The sequence below is a fragment of the Alosa pseudoharengus genome, unplaced genomic scaffold (assembly GCF_046254945.1).
Source record: "Alosa pseudoharengus isolate Yale_2024_CS ecotype anadromous, Long Island Sound unplaced genomic scaffold, YU_APseudo_1.1 YU_APseudo_1.1_scf_17, whole genome shotgun sequence".
Lineage (NCBI taxonomy): Eukaryota > Metazoa > Chordata > Actinopteri > Clupeiformes > Clupeidae > Alosa > Alosa pseudoharengus.
Window position 1 is genome coordinate 32,370,176 of NW_027468640.1, and position 18,844 is coordinate 32,389,019.

At 46.2% G+C, this 18,844-nt stretch overlaps 37 non-coding genes across 37 annotated transcripts; all 37 read right to left on the reverse strand.

Annotated features, from left to right (window-relative positions):
- Positions 1–2,357: 2,357 nt before the first annotated feature.
- On the reverse strand, positions 2,358–2,439 carry trnas-gcu (transfer RNA serine (anticodon GCU)). The gene has a single exon. It is a non-coding gene; the product is annotated as a tRNA-Ser (tRNA).
- A 295-nt stretch (positions 2,440–2,734) lies between these two features.
- On the reverse strand, positions 2,735–2,816 carry trnas-gcu (transfer RNA serine (anticodon GCU)). The gene has a single exon. It is a non-coding gene; the product is annotated as a tRNA-Ser (tRNA).
- Positions 2,817–3,327: 511 nt separating this feature from the next.
- trnas-gcu (transfer RNA serine (anticodon GCU)) lies at positions 3,328–3,409 on the reverse strand. The gene has a single exon. It is a non-coding gene; the product is annotated as a tRNA-Ser (tRNA).
- A 295-nt stretch (positions 3,410–3,704) lies between these two features.
- trnas-gcu (transfer RNA serine (anticodon GCU)) lies at positions 3,705–3,786 on the reverse strand. The gene has a single exon. It is a non-coding gene; the product is annotated as a tRNA-Ser (tRNA).
- A 134-nt stretch (positions 3,787–3,920) lies between these two features.
- Positions 3,921–4,002, reverse strand: trnas-gcu (transfer RNA serine (anticodon GCU)). The gene has a single exon. It is a non-coding gene; the product is annotated as a tRNA-Ser (tRNA).
- A 295-nt stretch (positions 4,003–4,297) lies between these two features.
- On the reverse strand, positions 4,298–4,379 carry trnas-gcu (transfer RNA serine (anticodon GCU)). Its single transcript has one exon. It is a non-coding gene; the product is annotated as a tRNA-Ser (tRNA).
- Positions 4,380–4,513: 134 nt separating this feature from the next.
- trnas-gcu (transfer RNA serine (anticodon GCU)) lies at positions 4,514–4,595 on the reverse strand. Its single transcript has one exon. It is a non-coding gene; the product is annotated as a tRNA-Ser (tRNA).
- Positions 4,596–5,106: 511 nt separating this feature from the next.
- trnas-gcu (transfer RNA serine (anticodon GCU)) lies at positions 5,107–5,188 on the reverse strand. Its single transcript has one exon. It is a non-coding gene; the product is annotated as a tRNA-Ser (tRNA).
- A 295-nt stretch (positions 5,189–5,483) lies between these two features.
- Positions 5,484–5,565, reverse strand: trnas-gcu (transfer RNA serine (anticodon GCU)). Its single transcript has one exon. It is a non-coding gene; the product is annotated as a tRNA-Ser (tRNA).
- Positions 5,566–5,860: 295 nt separating this feature from the next.
- trnas-gcu (transfer RNA serine (anticodon GCU)) lies at positions 5,861–5,942 on the reverse strand. The gene has a single exon. It is a non-coding gene; the product is annotated as a tRNA-Ser (tRNA).
- A 134-nt stretch (positions 5,943–6,076) lies between these two features.
- On the reverse strand, positions 6,077–6,158 carry trnas-gcu (transfer RNA serine (anticodon GCU)). Its single transcript has one exon. It is a non-coding gene; the product is annotated as a tRNA-Ser (tRNA).
- A 295-nt stretch (positions 6,159–6,453) lies between these two features.
- Positions 6,454–6,535, reverse strand: trnas-gcu (transfer RNA serine (anticodon GCU)). Its single transcript has one exon. It is a non-coding gene; the product is annotated as a tRNA-Ser (tRNA).
- Positions 6,536–6,830: 295 nt separating this feature from the next.
- Positions 6,831–6,912, reverse strand: trnas-gcu (transfer RNA serine (anticodon GCU)). Its single transcript has one exon. It is a non-coding gene; the product is annotated as a tRNA-Ser (tRNA).
- A 134-nt stretch (positions 6,913–7,046) lies between these two features.
- On the reverse strand, positions 7,047–7,128 carry trnas-gcu (transfer RNA serine (anticodon GCU)). Its single transcript has one exon. It is a non-coding gene; the product is annotated as a tRNA-Ser (tRNA).
- A 295-nt stretch (positions 7,129–7,423) lies between these two features.
- Positions 7,424–7,505, reverse strand: trnas-gcu (transfer RNA serine (anticodon GCU)). The gene has a single exon. It is a non-coding gene; the product is annotated as a tRNA-Ser (tRNA).
- Positions 7,506–7,639: 134 nt separating this feature from the next.
- Positions 7,640–7,721, reverse strand: trnas-gcu (transfer RNA serine (anticodon GCU)). The gene has a single exon. It is a non-coding gene; the product is annotated as a tRNA-Ser (tRNA).
- A 511-nt stretch (positions 7,722–8,232) lies between these two features.
- trnas-gcu (transfer RNA serine (anticodon GCU)) lies at positions 8,233–8,314 on the reverse strand. Its single transcript has one exon. It is a non-coding gene; the product is annotated as a tRNA-Ser (tRNA).
- Positions 8,315–8,609: 295 nt separating this feature from the next.
- trnas-gcu (transfer RNA serine (anticodon GCU)) lies at positions 8,610–8,691 on the reverse strand. The gene has a single exon. It is a non-coding gene; the product is annotated as a tRNA-Ser (tRNA).
- Positions 8,692–9,579: 888 nt separating this feature from the next.
- trnas-gcu (transfer RNA serine (anticodon GCU)) lies at positions 9,580–9,661 on the reverse strand. The gene has a single exon. It is a non-coding gene; the product is annotated as a tRNA-Ser (tRNA).
- Positions 9,662–9,795: 134 nt separating this feature from the next.
- On the reverse strand, positions 9,796–9,877 carry trnas-gcu (transfer RNA serine (anticodon GCU)). Its single transcript has one exon. It is a non-coding gene; the product is annotated as a tRNA-Ser (tRNA).
- Positions 9,878–10,765: 888 nt separating this feature from the next.
- Positions 10,766–10,847, reverse strand: trnas-gcu (transfer RNA serine (anticodon GCU)). Its single transcript has one exon. It is a non-coding gene; the product is annotated as a tRNA-Ser (tRNA).
- A 295-nt stretch (positions 10,848–11,142) lies between these two features.
- trnas-gcu (transfer RNA serine (anticodon GCU)) lies at positions 11,143–11,224 on the reverse strand. Its single transcript has one exon. It is a non-coding gene; the product is annotated as a tRNA-Ser (tRNA).
- A 134-nt stretch (positions 11,225–11,358) lies between these two features.
- trnas-gcu (transfer RNA serine (anticodon GCU)) lies at positions 11,359–11,440 on the reverse strand. Its single transcript has one exon. It is a non-coding gene; the product is annotated as a tRNA-Ser (tRNA).
- Positions 11,441–11,735: 295 nt separating this feature from the next.
- trnas-gcu (transfer RNA serine (anticodon GCU)) lies at positions 11,736–11,817 on the reverse strand. The gene has a single exon. It is a non-coding gene; the product is annotated as a tRNA-Ser (tRNA).
- A 134-nt stretch (positions 11,818–11,951) lies between these two features.
- trnas-gcu (transfer RNA serine (anticodon GCU)) lies at positions 11,952–12,033 on the reverse strand. The gene has a single exon. It is a non-coding gene; the product is annotated as a tRNA-Ser (tRNA).
- A 511-nt stretch (positions 12,034–12,544) lies between these two features.
- trnas-gcu (transfer RNA serine (anticodon GCU)) lies at positions 12,545–12,626 on the reverse strand. The gene has a single exon. It is a non-coding gene; the product is annotated as a tRNA-Ser (tRNA).
- A 295-nt stretch (positions 12,627–12,921) lies between these two features.
- On the reverse strand, positions 12,922–13,003 carry trnas-gcu (transfer RNA serine (anticodon GCU)). Its single transcript has one exon. It is a non-coding gene; the product is annotated as a tRNA-Ser (tRNA).
- Positions 13,004–13,891: 888 nt separating this feature from the next.
- On the reverse strand, positions 13,892–13,973 carry trnas-gcu (transfer RNA serine (anticodon GCU)). The gene has a single exon. It is a non-coding gene; the product is annotated as a tRNA-Ser (tRNA).
- A 134-nt stretch (positions 13,974–14,107) lies between these two features.
- On the reverse strand, positions 14,108–14,189 carry trnas-gcu (transfer RNA serine (anticodon GCU)). Its single transcript has one exon. It is a non-coding gene; the product is annotated as a tRNA-Ser (tRNA).
- A 295-nt stretch (positions 14,190–14,484) lies between these two features.
- Positions 14,485–14,566, reverse strand: trnas-gcu (transfer RNA serine (anticodon GCU)). Its single transcript has one exon. It is a non-coding gene; the product is annotated as a tRNA-Ser (tRNA).
- An 888-nt stretch (positions 14,567–15,454) lies between these two features.
- Positions 15,455–15,536, reverse strand: trnas-gcu (transfer RNA serine (anticodon GCU)). Its single transcript has one exon. It is a non-coding gene; the product is annotated as a tRNA-Ser (tRNA).
- A 295-nt stretch (positions 15,537–15,831) lies between these two features.
- trnas-gcu (transfer RNA serine (anticodon GCU)) lies at positions 15,832–15,913 on the reverse strand. The gene has a single exon. It is a non-coding gene; the product is annotated as a tRNA-Ser (tRNA).
- A 134-nt stretch (positions 15,914–16,047) lies between these two features.
- On the reverse strand, positions 16,048–16,129 carry trnas-gcu (transfer RNA serine (anticodon GCU)). The gene has a single exon. It is a non-coding gene; the product is annotated as a tRNA-Ser (tRNA).
- Positions 16,130–16,424: 295 nt separating this feature from the next.
- Positions 16,425–16,506, reverse strand: trnas-gcu (transfer RNA serine (anticodon GCU)). Its single transcript has one exon. It is a non-coding gene; the product is annotated as a tRNA-Ser (tRNA).
- Positions 16,507–17,394: 888 nt separating this feature from the next.
- trnas-gcu (transfer RNA serine (anticodon GCU)) lies at positions 17,395–17,476 on the reverse strand. The gene has a single exon. It is a non-coding gene; the product is annotated as a tRNA-Ser (tRNA).
- Positions 17,477–18,364: 888 nt separating this feature from the next.
- Positions 18,365–18,446, reverse strand: trnas-gcu (transfer RNA serine (anticodon GCU)). The gene has a single exon. It is a non-coding gene; the product is annotated as a tRNA-Ser (tRNA).
- Positions 18,447–18,580: 134 nt separating this feature from the next.
- trnas-gcu (transfer RNA serine (anticodon GCU)) lies at positions 18,581–18,662 on the reverse strand. The gene has a single exon. It is a non-coding gene; the product is annotated as a tRNA-Ser (tRNA).
- Between the last annotated feature and the right edge of the window lie 182 nt (positions 18,663–18,844).

The following is an 18,844-nucleotide window of genomic DNA, read 5'->3' on the forward strand; positions in this document are numbered from 1 at the left end:
CCATGTCTGTGTGTGGTGTCGGACTCCCCCTGCCTCCGTGTCTCCTCTCCATGTCTGTGTGTGGTGTCGGACTCCCCCTGCCTCCGTGTCTCCTCTCCATGTCTGTGTGTGGTGTCGGACTCCCCCTGCATCTGTGTCTCCTCTCCATGTCTCGGTGTCTCCTCTAACTGTCTCCATGCCTGTCTCCATGCCTCCTCTCCCTACCTCTGTGTTGTCTTTGACTCCCCCTGCCTCCGTGTCTCCTCTCCATGTCTGTGTGTGGTGTCGGACTCCCCCTGCATCCGTGTCTCCTCTCCCTGCCTGTGTGTGGTGTCGGACTCCCCCTGCATCCGTGTCTCCTCTCCATGTCTCGGTGTCTCCTCTAACTGTCTCCATGCCTGTCTCCATGCCTCCTCTCCCTACCTCTGTGTTGTCTTTGACTCCCCCTGCCTCCGTGTCTCCTCTCCATGTCTGTGTGTGGTGTCGGACTCCCCCTGCATCCGTGTCTCCTCTCCCTGCCTGTGTGTGGTGTCGGACTCCCCCTGCATCCGTGTCTCCTCTCCATGTCTCGGTGTCTCCTCTAACTGTCTCCATGCCTGTCTCCATGCCTCCTCTCCCTACCTCTGTGTTGTCTTTGACTCCCCCTGCCTCCGTGTCTCCTCTCCATGTCTGTGTGTGGTGTCGGACTCCCCCTGCATCCGTGTCTCCTCTCCCTGCCTGTGTGTGGTGTCGGACTCCCCCTGCATCCGTGTCTCCTCTACCTGTCTCCATGCCTGTCTCCATGCCTCCTCTCCCTATCTCCGTGCTGAGTCGGACTCGCCCTGCCTCCGTCTCAACTCCTCCTGCCTCACTGGACCCAACGCCTGATGACTGATCTGTTGGCTGACAAATACAAAAAGAGGGCCATGCTACATGCAACTAAGAATACTACACTACTAGTTTTCCCCAGAATTATACAGATATATATTGTTCATTAAATAAATCCACATGCTACAGTGACTATACAGTGAAACAAAAAAAACACCAAACAATAAATAATTTCACCTACCTTGTGGAACCCACAGGAGCACTGAAGGCTTCTCCCAAACAGATCCTTAGTATGGCTCTGCAGGGGGCAAGCATCAATTCTCTCCAAGGCCTTTTTCCATTTCTTGGCCCCTGGCCGTTTGCCAGTTGAAAAGTGGAATTGGCCCTGTGCATATTTGAAGCAGATGTCCCTCCAATAGCTATCTGGCTTTCCAGTCTTAGTCATCTGCATTAAATATAAAACAGGTTAATGTCGAGCTAGGTTATGTATGTGTGTATGCTACAGACAGACAGACAGAGCGGAGGATATTATGTATGTATGTATAGTGTGTATGTTATGTAGGTAGATAGGTATGTTTTGCATTACTGTTTTATTAATCAATCTTTTCTTACAAAGAAACTGTAGCACAAAGTGCTTCACAAAATAAAAGCAGGCAAAATTAAGTATCATTATTGTTAATAATTAAACTTGGCACAATGAAGCATGTTTAATACATCTGGACACATCTATTTGTTCTGCTCAAACACTATACCACTGCTCTGCTAGCTGAGCTGCTAACACTAGCTAGCAGCTATACCAGGCTCCATTACCGGAGGGGATGAAACTTGCCACAATTATTGAACATGTTAAGGCTTTTCCGGAGAAATAGGCAGAGTTTATACGCTAATAAACAAATAAATAAGTTATTATTGGTCTTCTGATTCTGTCATACACCAATATACCCACGATAGCCACACAGTGCTAGTTTGACCGAGCGAGTACCGCCGGTAACGTTTCTATTTACAGCGACAGTCAGAAGCTCCGTTAACATAGCGGCCACGTAACAAGACAGTTGAAATACAAGTTGAATATCATGTTGACGGGATGGGAAATGAAACCGTTTGTTGTTTTGTTTTTTACGGTGTTGCTTTTATGAGTATTAATCAAGTTTCCAAACCTTTTCTCCGTGTTCTGTGCATAGGTTCTGTGTCGATGCGGTGGAAAAAATGGCCGCCACTCTAAAGCGATAACCTAGCGATAATCCCGCCCCTCTCACATCACGTGACCTATACTGTTCAAATCAGAGTCTATGGTTTGGACCTGGTTCGGACCTGTGTTCGGACCTTGTTTGAAACTCTTTCATCTGGTTAGGAATGTGTTCGGACCTGGTTAGGACCTGTGAGAAATGTTAGGACCTCGGAGGCAGTCCAGAAACTGGCGGGTACGGCCACCTCGTCAGTGACTCACGGCGAGTGGAAAGTTTTCCAATAGAAAACCGCTGAGGTTTGATGTCAGTTATTATATAGTAGCAGTTATGAGATAGGTGAAAACATGGCCCTTAATGATAGTGCATCTTCGGAAAGAATAGAATCGACGAGGATGGGATTCGAACCCACGCGTGCAGAGCACAATGGATTAGCAGTCCATCGCCTTAACCACTCGGCCACCTCGTCACTGGGCACATTCAGTGGAATGTTTTCTGACGGAAAGTTATCGAGGTTTCACATTGCTGATTATTTGTGGCAGTTGTGAGATAGGGCATCAAATATCCCAAGCACAATGTGTCAGCAGTCCATCGCCATAACCACTCGGCCACCTCGTCACTGAGTCACAATGAGTGGAAAGTTTTCCAAAGGAAAAGCATTGAGCTTTGACATTACTGATTATCTTTAGCAGTTACGAGGTCAAAATATGCCCCTTAACGATACTGTATCTTTGGAAAGAGATGACACCCTTTGCAAATGCAATCGACGAGGATGGGATTCGAACCCACGCGTGCAGAGCACAATGGATTAGCAGTCCATCGCCTTAACCACTCGGCCACCTCGTCACTGGGCACATTCAGTGGAATGTTTTCTGACGGAAAGTTATCGAGGTTTCACATTGCTGATTATTTGTGGCAGTTGTGAGATAGGGCATCAAATATCCCAAGCACAATGTGTCAGCAGTCCATCGCCATAACCACTCGGCCACCTCGTCACTGAGTCACAATGAGTGGAAAGTTTTCCAAAGGAAAAGCATTGAGCTTTGACATTACTGATTATCTTTAGCAGTTACGAGGTCAAAATATGCCCCTTAACGATACTGTATCTTTGGAAAGAGATGACACCCTTTGCAAATGCAATCGACGAGGATGGGATTCAAACCCACGCGTGCAGAGCACAATGGATTAGCAGTCCATCGCCTTAACCACTCGGCCACCTCGTCAGTGACTCACGGCGAGTGGAAAGTTTTCCAATAGAAAACCGCTGAGGTTTGATGTCAGTTATTATATAGTAGCAGTTATGAGATAGGTGAAAACATGGCCCTTAATGATAGTGCATCTTCGGAAAGAATAGAATCGACGAGGATGGGATTCGAACCCACGCGTGCAGAGCACAATGGATTAGCAGTCCATCGCCTTAACCACTCGGCCACCTCGTCACTGGGCACATTCAGTGGAATGTTTTCTGACGGAAAGTTATCGAGGTTTCACATTGCTTATTATTTGTGGCAGTTGTGAGATAGGGCATCAAATATCCCAAGCACAATGTGTCAGCAGTCCATCGCCATAACCACTCGGCCACCTCGTCACTGAGTCACAATGAGTGGAAAGTTTTCCAAAGGAAAAGCATTGAGCTTTGACATTACTGATTATCTTTAGCAGTTACGAGGTCAAAATATGCCCCTTAACGATACTGTATCTTTGGAAAGAGATGACACCCTTTGCAAATGCAATCGACGAGGATGGGATTCGAACCCACGCGTGCAGAGCACAATGGATTAGCAGTCCATCGCCTTAACCACTCGGCCACCTCGTCAGTGACTCACGGCGAGTGGAAAGTTTTCCAATAGAAAACCGCTGAGGTTTGATGTCTGTTATTATATAGTAGCAGTTATGAGATAGGTGAAAACATGGCCCTTAATGATAGTGCATCTTCGGAAAGAATAGAATCGACGAGGATGGGATTCGAACCCACGCGTGCAGAGCACAATGGATTAGCAGTCCATCGCCTTAACCACTCGGCCACCTCGTCACAGGGCACATTATGTGGAATGTTTTCTGACGGAAAGTTATCGAGGTTTCACATTGCTGATTATTTGTGGCAGTTGTGAGATAGGGCATCAAATATCCCAAGCACAATGTGTCAGCAGTCCATCGCCATAACCACTCGGCCACCTCGTCACTGAGTCACAATGAGTGGAAAGTTTTCCAAAGGAAAAGCATTGAGCTTTGACATTACTGATTATCTTTAGCAGTTACGAGGTCAAAATATGCCCCTTAACGATACTGTATCTTTGGAAAGAGATGACACCCTTTGCAAATGCAATCGACGAGGATGGGATTCGAACCCACGCGTGCAGAGCACAATGGATTAGCAGTCCATCGCCTTAACCACTCGGCCACCTCGTCAGTGACTCACGGCGAGTGGAAAGTTTTCCAATAGAAAACCGCTGAGGTTTGATGTCTGTTATTATATAGTAGCAGTTATGAGATAGGTGAAAACATGGCCCTTAATGATAGTGCATCTTCGGAAAGAATAGAATCGACGAGGATGGGATTCGAACCCACGCGTGCAGAGCACAATGGATTAGCAGTCCATCGCCTTAACCACTCGGCCACCTCGTCACTGGGCACATTCAGTGGAATGTTTTCTGACGGAAAGTTATCGAGGTTTCACATTGCTGATTATTTGTGGCAGTTGTGAGATAGGGCATCAAATATCCCAAGCACAATGTGTCAGCAGTCCATCGCCATAACCACTCGGCCACCTCGTCACTGAGTCACAATGAGTGGAAAGTTTTCCAAAGGAAAAGCATTGAGCTTTGACATTACTGATTATCTTTAGCAGTTACGAGGTCAAAATATGCCCCTTAACGATACTGTATCTTTGGAAAGAGATGACACCCTTTGCAAATGCAATCGACGAGGATGGGATTCAAACCCACGCGTGCAGAGCACAATGGATTAGCAGTCCATCGCCTTAACCACTCGGCCACCTCGTCAGTGACTCACGGCGAGTGGAAAGTTTTCCAATAGAAAACCGCTGAGGTTTGATGTCAGTTATTATATAGTAGCAGTTATGAGATAGGTGAAAACATGGCCCTTAATGATAGTGCATCTTCGGAAAGAATAGAATCGACGAGGATGGGATTCGAACCCACGCGTGCAGAGCACAATGGATTAGCAGTCCATCGCCTTAACCACTCGGCCACCTCGTCACTGGGCACATTATGTGGAATGTTTTCTGACGGAAAGTTATCGAGGTTTCACATTGCTGATTATTTGTGGCAGTTGTGAGATAGGGCATCAAATATCCCAAGCACAATGTGTCAGCAGTCCATCGCCATAACCACTCGGCCACCTCGTCACTGAGTCACAATGAGTGGAAAGTTTTCCAAAGGAAAAGCATTGAGCTTTGACATTACTGATTATCTTTAGCAGTTACGAGGTCAAAATACGCCCCTTAACGATACTGTATCTTTGGAAAGAGATGACACCCTTTGCAAATGCAATCGACGAGGATGGGATTCGAACCCACGCGTGCAGAGCACAATGGATTAGCAGTCCATCGCCTTAACCACTCGGCCACCTCGTCACTGGGCACATTCAGTGGAATGTTTTCTGACGGAAAGTTATCGAGGTTTCACATTGCTGATTATTTGTGGCAGTTGTGAGATAGGGCATCAAATATCCCAAGCACAATGTGTCAGCAGTCCATCGCCATAACCACTCGGCCACCTCGTCACTGAGTCACAATGAGTGGAAAGTTTTCCAAAGGAAAAGCATTGAGCTTTGACATTACTGATTATCTTTAGCAGTTACGAGGTCAAAATATGCCCCTTAACGATACTGTATCTTTGGAAAGAGATGACACCCTTTGCAAATGCAATCGACGAGGATGGGATTCGAACCCACGCGTGCAGAGCACAATGGATTAGCAGTCCATCGCCTTAACCACTCGGCCACCTCGTCAGTGACTCACGGCGAGTGGAAAGTTTTCCAATAGAAAACCGCTGAGGTTTGATGTCAGTTATTATATAGTAGCAGTTATGAGATAGGTGAAAACATGGCCCTTAATGATAGTGCATCTTCGGAAAGAATAGAATCGACGAGGATGGGATTCGAACCCACGCGTGCAGAGCACAATGGATTAGCAGTCCATCGCCTTAACCACTCGGCCACCTCGTCACTGGGCACATTATGTGGAATGTTTTCTGACGGAAAGTTATCGAGGTTTCACATTGCTGATTATTTGTGGCAGTTGTGAGATAGGGCATCAAATATCCCAAGCACAATGTGTCAGCAGTCCATCGCCATAACCACTCGGCCACCTCGTCACTGAGTCACAATGAGTGGAAAGTTTTCCAAAGGAAAAGCATTGAGCTTTGACATTACTGATTATCTTTAGCAGTTACGAGGTCAAAATACGCCCCTTAACGATACTGTATCTTTGGAAAGAGATGACACCCTTTGCAAATGCAATCGACGAGGATGGGATTCGAACCCACGCGTGCAGAGCACAATGGATTAGCAGTCCATCGCCTTAACCACTCGGCCACCTCGTCACTGGGCACATTCAGTGGAATGTTTTCTGACGGAAAGTTATCGAGGTTTCACATTGCTGATTATTTGTGGCAGTTGTGAGATAGGGCATCACATATCCCAAGCACAATGTGTCAGCAGTCCATCGCCATAACCACTCGGCCACCTCGTCACTGAGTCACAATGAGTGGAAAGTTTTCCAAAGGAAAGGCATTGAGCTTTGACATTACTGATTATCTTTAGCAGTTACGAGGTCAAAATATGCCCCTTAACGATACTGTATCTTTGGAAAGAGATGACACTCTTTGCAAATGCAATCGACGAGGATGGGATTCGAACCCACGCGTGCAGAGCACAATGGATTAGCAGTCCATCGCCTTAACCACTCGGCCACCTCGTCAGTGACTCACGGCGAGTGGAAAGTTTTCCAATAGAAAACCGCTGAGGTTTGATGTCAGTTATTATATAGTAGCAGTTATGAGATAGGTGAAAACATGGCCCTTAATGATAGTGCATCTTCGGAAAGAATAGAATCGACGAGGATGGGATTCGAACCCACGCGTGCAGAGCACAATGGATTAGCAGTCCATCGCCTTAACCACTCGGCCACCTCGTCACTGGGCACATTCAGTGGAATGTTTTCTGACGGAAAGTTATCGAGGTTTCACATTGCTGATTATTTGTGGCAGTTGTGAGATAGGGCATCAAATATCCCAAGCACAATGTGTCAGCAGTCCATCGCCATAACCACTCGGCCACCTCGTCACTGAGTCACAATGAGTGGAAAGTTTTCCAAAGGAAAAGCATTGAGCTTTGACATTACTGATTATCTTTAGCAGTTACGAGGTCAAAATACGCCCCTTAACGATACTGTATCTTTGGAAAGAGATGACACCCTTTGCAAATGCAATCGACGAGGATGGGATTCGAACCCACGCGTGCAGAGCACAATGGATTAGCAGTCCATCGCCTTAACCACTCGGCCACCTCGTCAGTGACTCACGGCGAGTGGAAAGTTTTCCAATAGAAAACCGCTGAGGTTTGATGTCAGTTATTATATAGTAGCAGTTATGAGATAGGTGAAAACATGGCCCTTAATGATAGTGCATCTTCGGAAAGAATAGAATCGACGAGGATGGGATTCGAACCCACGCGTGCAGAGCACAATGGATTAGCAGTCCATCGCCTTAACCACTCGGCCACCTCGTCACTGGGCACATTCAGTGGAATGTTTTCTGACGGAAAGTTATCGAGGTTTCACATTGCTGATTATTTGTGGCAGTTGTGAGATAGGGCATCAAATATCCCAAGCACAATGTGTCAGCAGTCCATCGCCATAACCACTCGGCCACCTCGTCACTGAGTCACAATGAGTGGAAAGTTTTCCAAAGGAAAAGCATTGAGCTTTGACATTACTGATTATCTTTAGCAGTTACGAGGTCAAAATACGCCCCTTAACGATACTGTATCTTTGGAAAGAGATGACACCCTTTGCAAATGCAATCGACTAGGATGGGATTCGAACCCACGCGTGCAGAGCACAATGGATTAGCAGTCCATCGCCTTAACCACTCGGCCACCTCGTCAGTGACTCACGGCGAGTGGAAAGTTTTCCAATAGAAAACCGCTGAGGTTTGATGTCAGTTATTATATAGTAGCAGTTATGAGATAGGTGAAAACATGGCCCTTAATGATAGTGCATCTTCGGAAAGAATAGAATCGACGAGGATGGGATTCGAACCCACGCGTGCAGAGCACAATGGATTAGCAGTCCATCGCCTTAACCACTCGGCCACCTCGTCACTGGGCACATTCAGTGGAATGTTTTCTGACGGAAAGTTATCGAGGTTTCACATTGCTGATTATTTGTGGCAGTTGTGAGATAGGGCATCAAATATCCCAAGCACAATGTGTCAGCAGTCCATCGCCATAACCACTCGGCCACCTCGTCACTGAGTCACAATGAGTGGAAAGTTTTCCAAAGGAAAAGCATTGAGCTTTGACATTACTGATTATCTTTAGCAGTTACGAGGTCAAAATATGCCCCTTAACGATACTGTATCTTTGGAAAGAGATGACACCCTTTGCAAATGCAATCGACGAGGATGGGATTCGAACCCACGCGTGCAGAGCACAATGGATTAGCAGTCCATCGCCTTAACCACTCGGCCACCTCGTCAGTGACTCACGGCGAGTGGAAAGTTTTCCAATAGAAAACCGCTGAGGTTTGATGTCAGTTATTATATAGTAGCAGTTATGAGATAGGTGAAAACATGGCCCTTAATGATAGTGCATCTTCGGAAAGAATAGAATCGACGAGGATGGGATTCGAACCCACGCGTGCAGAGCACAATGGATTAGCAGTCCATCGCCTTAACCACTCGGCCATTTCGTCACTGGGCACATTCAGTGGAATGTTTTCTGACGGAAAGTTATCGAGGTTTCACATTGCTGATTATTTGTGGCAGTTGTGAGATAGGGCATCAAATATCCCAAGCACAATGTGTCAGCAGTCCATCGCCATAACCACTCGGCCACCTCGTCACTGAGTCACAATGAGTGGAAAGTTTTCCAAAGGAAAAGCATTGAGCTTTGACATTACTGATTATCTTTAGCAGTTACGAGGTCAAAATACGCCCCTTAACGATACTGTATCTTTGGAAAGAGATGACACCCTTTGCAAATGCAATCGACGAGGATGGGATTCGAACCCACGCGTGCAGAGCACAATGGATTAGCAGTCCATCGTCTTAACAACTCGGCCACCTCGTCACTGGGCACCTTCAGTGGAATGTTTTCTGACGGAAAGTTATCGAGGTTTCACATTGCTGATTATTTGTGGCAGTTGTGAGATAGGGCATCAAATATCCCAAGCACAATGTGTCAGCAGTCCATCGCCATAACCACTCGGCCACCTCGTCACTGAGTCACAATGAGTGGAAAGTTTTCCAAAGGAAAAGCATTGAGCTTTGACATTACTGATTATCTTTAGCAGTTACGAGGTAAAAATATGCCCCTTAACGATACTGTATCTTTGGAAAGAGATGACACCCTTTGCAAATGCAATCGACGAGGATGGGATTCGAACCCACGCGTGCAGAGCACAATGGATTAGCAGTCCATCGCCTTAACCACTCGGCCACCTCGTCAGTGCCTCACGGCGAGTGGAAAGTTTTCCAATAGAAAACCGCTGAGGTTTGATGTCTGTTATTATATAGTAGCAGTTATGAGATAGGTGAAAACATGGCCCTTAATGATAGTGCATCTTCGGAAAGAACAGAATCGACGAGGATGGGATTCGAACCCACGCGTGCAGAGCACAATGGATTAGCAGTCCATCGCCTTAACCACTCGGCCACCTCGTCACTGGGCACATTCAGTGGAATGTTTTCTGACGGAAAGTTATCGAGGTTTCACATTGCTGATTATTTGTGGCAGTTGTGAGATAGGGCATCAAATATCCCAAGCACAATGTGTCAGCAGTCCATCGCCATAACCACTCGGCCACCTCGTCACTGAGTCACAATGAGTGGAAAGTTTTCCAAAGGAAAAGCATTGAGCTTTGACATTACTGATTATCTTTAGCAGTTACGAGGTCAAAATATGCCCCTTAACGATACTGTATCTTTGGAAAGAGATGACACCCTTTGCAAATGCAATCGACGAGGATGGGATTGGAACCCACGCGTGCAGAGCACAATGGATTAGCAGTCCATCGCCTTAACCACTCGGCCACCTCGTCAGTGACTCACGGCGAGTGGAAAGTTTTCCAATAGAAAACCGCTGAGGTTTGATGTCTGTTATTATATAGTAGCAGTTATGAGATAGGTGAAAACATGGCCCTTAATGATAGTGCATCTTCGGAAAGAATAGAATCGACGAGGATGGGATTCGAACCCACGCGTGCAGAGCACAATGGATTAGCAGTCCATCGCCTTAACCACTCGCCCACCTCGTCACTGGGCACATTCAGTGGAATGTTTTCTGACGGAAAGTTATCGAGGTTTCACATTGCTGATTATTTGTGGCAGTTGTGAGATAGGGCATCAAATATCCCAAGCACAATGTGTCAGCAGTCCATCGCCATAACCACTCGGCCACCTCGTCACTGAGTCACAATGAGTGGAAAGTTTTCCAAATGAAAAGCATTGAGCTTTGACATTACTGATTATCTTTAGCAGTTACGAGGTCAAAATACGCCCCTTAACGATACTGTATCTTTGGAAAGAGATGACACCCTTTGCAAATGCAATCGACGAGGATGGGATTCGAACCCACGCGTGCAGAGCACAATGGATTAGCAGTCCATCGCCTTAACCACTCGGCCACCTCGTCACTGGGCACATTCAGTGGAATGTTTTCTGACGGAAAGTTATCGAGGTTTCACATTGCTGATTATTTGTGGCAGTTGTGAGATAGGGCATCAAATATCCCAAGCACAATGTGTCAGCAGTCCATCGCCATAACCACTCGGCCACCTCGTCACTGAGTCACAATGAGTGGAAAGTTTTCCAAAGGAAAAGCATTGAGCTTTGACATTACTGATTATCTTTAGCAGTTACGAGGTCAAAATATGCCCCTTAACGATACTGTATCTTTGGAAAGAGATGACACCCTTTGCAAATGCAATCGACGAGGATGGGATTCGAACCCACGCGTGCAGAGCACAATGGATTAGCAGTCCATCGCCTTAACCACTCGGCCACCTCGTCAGTGACTCACGGCGAGTGGAAAGTTTTCCAATAGAAAACCGCTGAGGTTTGATGTCAGTTATTATATAGTAGCAGTTATGAGATAGGTGAAAACATGGCCCTTAATGATAGTGCATCTTCGGAAAGAATAGAATCGACGAGGATGGGATTCGAACCCACGCGTGCAGAGCACAATGGATTAGCAGTCCATCGCCTTAACCACTCGGCCACCTCGTCACTGGGCACATTATGTGGAATGTTTTCTGACGGAAAGTTATCGAGGTTTCACATTGCTGATTATTTGTGGCAGTTGTGAGATAGGGCATCAAATATCCCAAGCACAATGTGTCAGCAGTCCATCGCCATAACCACTCGGCCACCTCGTCACTGAGTCACAATGAGTGGAAAGTTTTCCAAAGGAAAGGCATTGAGCTTTGACATTACTGATTATCTTTAGCAGTTACGAGGTCAAAATATGCCCCTTAACGATACTGTATCTTTGGAAAGAGATGACACTCTTTGCAAATGCAATCGACGAGGATGGGATTCGAACCCACGCGTGCAGAGCACAATGGATTAGCAGTCCATCGCCTTAACCACTCGGCCACCTCGTCAGTGACTCACGGCGAGTGGAAAGTTTTCCAATAGAAAACCGCTGAGGTTTGATGTCAGTTATTATATAGTAGCAGTTATGAGATAGGTGAAAACATGGCCCTTAATGATAGTGCATCTTCGGAAAGAATAGAATCGACGAGGATGGGATTCGAACCCACGCGTGCAGAGCACAATGGATTAGCAGTCCATCGCCTTAACCACTCGGCCACCTCGTCACTGGGCACATTCAGTGGAATGTTTTCTGACGGAAAGTTATCGAGGTTTCACATTGCTGATTATTTGTGGCAGTTGTGAGATAGGGCATCAAATATCCCAAGCACAATGTGTCAGCAGTCCATCGCCATAACCACTCGGCCACCTCGTCACTGAGTCACAATGAGTGGAAAGTTTTCCAAAGGAAAAGCATTGAGCTTTGACATTACTGATTATCTTTAGCAGTTACGAGGTCAAAATACGCCCCTTAACGATACTGTATCTTTGGAAAGAGATGACACCCTTTGCAAATGCAATCGACTAGGATGGGATTCGAACCCACGCGTGCAGAGCACAATGGATTAGCAGTCCATCGCCTTAACCACTCGGCCACCTCGTCAGTGACTCACGGCGAGTGGAAAGTTTTCCAATAGAAAACCGCTGAGGTTTGATGTCAGTTATTATATAGTAGCAGTTATGAGATAGGTGAAAACATGGCCCTTAATGATAGTGCATCTTCGGAAAGAATAGAATCGACGAGGATGGGATTCGAACCCACGCGTGCAGAGCACAATGGATTAGCAGTCCATCGCCTTAACCACTCGGCCACCTCGTCACTGGGCACATTCAGTGGAATGTTTTCTGACGGAAAGTTATCGAGGTTTCACATTGCTGATTATTTGTGGCAGTTGTGAGATAGGGCATCAAATATCCCAAGCACAATGTGTCAGCAGTCCATCGCCATAACCACTCGGCCACCTCGTCACTGAGTCACAATGAGTGGAAAGTTTTCCAAAGGAAAAGCATTGAGCTTTGACATTACTGATTATCTTTAGCAGTTACGAGGTCAAAATATGCCCCTTAACGATACTGTATCTTTGGAAAGAGATGACACCCTTTGCAAATGCAATCGACGAGGATGGGATTCGAACCCACGCGTGCAGAGCACAATGGATTAGCAGTCCATCGCCTTAACCACTCGGCCACCTCGTCAGTGACTCACGGCGAGTGGAAAGTTTTCCAATAGAAAACCGCTGAGGTTTGATGTCAGTTATTATATAGTAGCAGTTATGAGATAGGTGAAAACATGGCCCTTAATGATAGTGCATCTTCGGAAAGAATAGAATCGACGAGGATGGGATTCGAACCCACGCGTGCAGAGCACAATGGATTAGCAGTCCATCGCCTTAACCACTCGGCCATTTCGTCACTGGGCACATTCAGTGGAATGTTTTCTGACGGAAAGTTATCGAGGTTTCACATTGCTGATTATTTGTGGCAGTTGTGAGATAGGGCATCAAATATCCCAAGCACAATGTGTCAGCAGTCCATCGCCATAACCACTCGGCCACCTCGTCACTGAGTCACAATGAGTGGAAAGTTTTCCAAAGGAAAAGCATTGAGCTTTGACATTACTGATTATCTTTAGCAGTTACGAGGTCAAAATACGCCCCTTAACGATACTGTATCTTTGGAAAGAGATGACACCCTTTGCAAATGCAATCGACGAGGATGGGATTCGAACCCACGCGTGCAGAGCACAATGGATTAGCAGTCCATCGTCTTAACAACTCGGCCACCTCGTCACTGGGCACATTCAGTGGAATGTTTTCTGACGGAAAGTTATCGAGGTTTCACATTGCTGATTATTTGTGGCAGTTGTGAGATAGGGCATCAAATATCCCAAGCACAATGTGTCAGCAGTCCATCGCCATAACCACTCGGCCACCTCGTCACTGAGTCACAATGAGTGGAAAGTTTTCCAAAGGAAAAGCATTGAGCTTTGACATTACTGATTATCTTTAGCAGTTACGAGGTCAAAATATGCCCCTTAACGATACTGTATCTTTGGAAAGAGATGACACCCTTTGCAAATGCAATCGACGAGGATGGGATTCGAACCCACGCGTGCAGAGCACAATGGATTAGCAGTCCATCGCCTTAACCACTCGGCCACCTCGTCAGTGCCTCACGGCGAGTGGAAAGTTTTCCAATAGAAAACCGCTGAGGTTTGATGTCTGTTATTATATAGTAGCAGTTATGAGATAGGTGAAAACATGGCCCTTAATGATAGTGCATCTTCGGAAAGAACAGAATCGACGAGGATGGGATTCGAACCCACGCGTGCAGAGCACAATGGATTAGCAGTCCATCGCCTTAACCACTCGGCCACCTCGTCACTGGGCACATTCAGTGGAATGTTTTCTGACGGAAAGTTATCGAGGTTTCACATTGCTGATTATTTGTGGCAGTTGTGAGATAGGGCATCAAATATCCCAAGCACAATGTGTCAGCAGTCCATCGCCATAACCACTCGGCCACCTCGTCACTGAGTCACAATGAGTGGAAAGTTTTCCAAAGGAAAAGCATTGAGCTTTGACATTACTGATTATCTTTAGCAGTTATGAGGTCAAAATACGCCCCTTAACGATACTGTATCTTTGGAAAGAGATGACACCCTTTGCAAATGCAATCGACGAGGATGGGATTCGAACCCACGCGTGCAGAGCACAATGGATTAGCAGTCCATCGCCTTAACCACTCGGCCACCTCGTCACTGGGCACATTCAGTGGAATGTTTTCTGACGGAAAGTTATCGAGGTTTCACATTGCTGATTATTTGTGGCAGTTGTGAGATAGGGCATCAAATATCCCAAGCACAATGTGTCAGCAGTCCATCGCCATAACCACTCGGCCACCTCGTCACTGAGTCACAATGAGTGGAAAGTTTTCCAAAGGAAAAGCATTGAGCTTTGACATTACTGATTATCTTTAGCAGTTACGAGGTCAAAATATGCCCCTTAACGATACTGTATCTTTGGAAAGAGATGACACCCTTTGCAAATGCAATCGACGAGGATGGGATTTGAACCCACGCGTGCAGAGCACAATGGATTAGCAGTCCATCGCCTTAACCACTCGGCCACCTCGTCAGTGACTCACGGCGAGTGGAAAGTTTTCCAATAGAAAACCGCTGAGGTTTGATGTCTGTTATTATATAGTAGCAGTTATGAGATAGGTGAAAACATGGCCCTTAATGATAGTGCATCTTCGGAAAGAATAGAATCGACGAGGATGGGATTCGAACCCACGCGTGCAGAGCACAATGGATTAGCAGTCCATCGCCTTAACCACTCGCCCACCTCGTCACTGGGCACATTCAGTGGAATGTTTTCTGACGGAAAGTTATCGAGGTTTCACATTGCTGATTATTTGTGGCAGTTGTGAGATAGGGCATCAAATATCCCAAGCACAATGTGTCAGCAGTCCATCGCCATAACCACTCGGCCACCTCGTCACTGAGTCACAATGAGTGGAAAGTTTTCCAAATGAAAAGCATTGAGCTTTGACATTACTGATTATCTTTAGCAGTTACGAGGTCAAAATACGCCCCTTAACGATACTGTATCTTTGGAAAGAGATGACACCCTTTGCAAATGCAATCGACGAGGATGGGATTCGAACCCACGCGTGCAGAGCACAATGGATTAGCAGTCCATCGCCTTAACCACTCGGCCACCTCGTCACTGGGCACATTCAGTGGAATGTTTTCTGACGGAAAGTTATCGAGGTTTCACATTGCTGATTATTTGTGGCAGTTGTGAGATAGGGCATCAAATATCCCAAGCACAATGTGTCAGCAGTCCATCGCCATAACCACTCGGCCACCTCGTCACTGAGTCACAATGAGTGGAAAGTTTTCCAAAGGAAAAGCATTGAGCTTTGACATTACTGATTATCTTTAGCAGTTACGAGGTCAAAATATGCCCCTTAACGATACTGTATCTTTGGAAAGAGATGACACCCTTTGCAAATGCAATCGACGAGGATGGGATTCGAACCCACGCGTGCAGAGCACAATGGATTAGCAGTCCATCGCCTTAACCACTCGGCCACCTCGTCAGTGACTCACGGCGAGTGGAAAGTTTTCCAATAGAAAACCGCTGAGGTTTGATGTCAGTTATTATATAGTAGCAGTTATGAGATAGGTGAAAACATGGCCCTTAATGATAGTGCATCTTCGGAAAGAATAGAATCGACGAGGATGGGATTCGAACCCACGCGTGCAGAGCACAATGGATTAGCAGTCCATCGCCTTAACCACTCGGCCACCTCGTCACTGGGCACATTATGTGGAATGTTTTCTGACGGAAAGTTATCGAGGTTTCACATTGCTGATTATTTGTGGCAGTTGTGAGATAGGGCATCAAATATCCCAAGCACAATGTGTCAGCAGTCCATCGCCATAACCACTCGGCCACCTCGTCACTGAGTCACAATGAGTGGAAAGTTTTCCAAAGGAAAAGCATTGAGCTTTGACATTACTGATTATCTTTAGCAGTTACGAGGTCAAAATACGCCCCTTAACGATACTGTATCTTTGGAAAGAGATGACACCCTTTGCAAATGCAATCGACGAGGATGGGATTCGAACCCACGCGTGCAGAGCACAATGGATTAGCAGTCCATCGCCTTAACCACTCGGCCACCTCGTCACTGGGCACATTCAGTGGAATGTTTTCTGACGGAAAGTTATCGAGGTTTCACATTGCTGATTATTTGTGGCAGTTGTGAGATAGGGCATCAAATATCCCAAGCACAATGTGTCAGCAGTCCATCGCCATAACCACTCGGCCACCTCGTCACTGAGTCACAATGAGTGGAAAGTTTTCCAAAGGAAAAGCATTGAGCTTTGACATTACTGATTATCTTTAGCAGTTACGAGGTCAAAATATGCCCCTTAACGATACTGTATCTTTGGAAAGAGATGACACCCTTTGCAAATGCAATCGACGAGGATGGGATTGGAACCCACGCGTGCAGAGCACAATGGATTAGCAGTCCATCGCCTTAACCACTCGGCCACCTCGTCAGTGACTCACGGCGAGTGGAAAGTTTTCCAATAGAAAACCGCTGAGGTTTGATGTCTGTTATTATATAGTAGCAGTTATGAGATAGGTGAAAACATGGCCCTTAATGATAGTGCATCTTCGGAAAGAATAGAATCGACGAGGATGGGATTCGAACCCACGCGTGCAGAGCACAATGGATTAGCAGTCCATCGCCTTAACCACTCGCCCACCTCGTCACTGGGCACATTCAGTGGAATGTTTTCTGACGGAAAGTTATCGAGGTTTCACATTGCTGATTATTTGTGGCAGTTGTGAGATAGGGCATCAAATATCCCAAGCACAATGTGTCAGCAGTCCATCGCCATAACCACTCGGCCACCTCGTCACTGAGTCACAATGAGTGGAAAGTTTTCCAAAGGAAAAGCATTGAGCTTTGACATTACTGATTATCTTTAGCAGTTACGAGGTCAAAATATGCCCCTTAACGATACTGTATCTTTGGAAAGAGATGACACCCTTTGCAAATGCAATCGACGAGGATGGGATTCGAACCCACGCGTGCAGAGCACAATGGATTAGCAGTCCATCGCCTTAACCACTCGGCCACCTCGTCAGTGACTCACGGCGAGTGGAAAGTTTTCCAATAGAAAACCGCTGAGGTTTGATGTCAGTTATTATATAGTAGCAGTTATGAGATAGGTGAAAACATGGCCCTTAATGATAGTGCATCTTCGGAAAGAATAGAATCGACGAGGATGGGATTCGAACCCACGCGTGCAGAGCACAATGGATTAGCAGTCCATCGCCTTAACCACTCGGCCATTTCGTCACTGGGCACATTCAGTGGAATGTTTTCTGACGGAAAGTTATCGAGGTTTCACATTGCTGATTATTTGTGGCAGTTGTGAGATAGGGCATCAAATATCCCAAGCACAATGTGTCAGCAGTCCATCGCCATAACCACTCGGCCACCTCGTCACTGAGTCACAATGAGTGGAAAGTTTTCCAAAGGAAAAGCATTGAGCTTTGACATTACTGATTATCTTTAGCAGTTACGAGGTCAAAATACGCCCCTTAACGATACTGTATCTTTGGAAAGAGATGACACCCTTTGCAAATGCAATCGACGAGGATGGGATTCGAACCCACGCGTGCAGAGCACAATGGATTAGCAGTCCATCGTCTTAACAACTCGGCCACCTCGTCACTGGGCACATTCAGTGGAATGTTTTCTGACGGAAAGTTATCGAGGTTTCACATTGCTGATTATTTGTGGCAGTTGTGAGATAGGGCATCAAATATCCCAAGCACAATGTGTCAGCAGTCCATCGCCATAACCACTCGGCCACCTCGTCACTGAGTCACAATGAGTGGAAAGTTTTCCAAAGGAAAAGCATTGAGCTTTGACATTACTGATTATCTTTAGCAGTTACGAGGTCAAAATATGCCCCTTAACGATACTGTATCTTTGGAAAGAGATGACACCCTTTGCAAATGCAATCGACGAGGATGGGATTCGAACCCACGCGTGCAGAGCACAATGGATTAGCAGTCCATCGCCTTAACCACTCGGCCACCTCGTCAGTGCCTCACGGCGAGTGGAAAGTTTTCCAATAGAAAACCGCTGAGGTTTGATGTCTGTTATTATATAGTAGCAGTTATGAGATAGGTGAAAACATGGCCCTTAATGATAGTGCATCTTCGGAAAGAACAGAATCGACGAGGATGGGATTCGAACCCACGCGTGCAGAGCACAATGGATTAGCAGTCCATCGCCTTAACCACTCGGCCACCTCGTCACTGGGCACATTCAGTGGAATGTTTTCTGACGGAAAGTTATCGAGGTTTCACATTGCTGATTATTTGTGGCAGTTGTGAGATAGGGCATCAAATATCCCAAGCACAATGTGTCAGCAGTCCATCGCCATAACCACTCGGCCACCTCGTCACTGAGTCACAATGAGTGGAAAGTTTTCCAAAG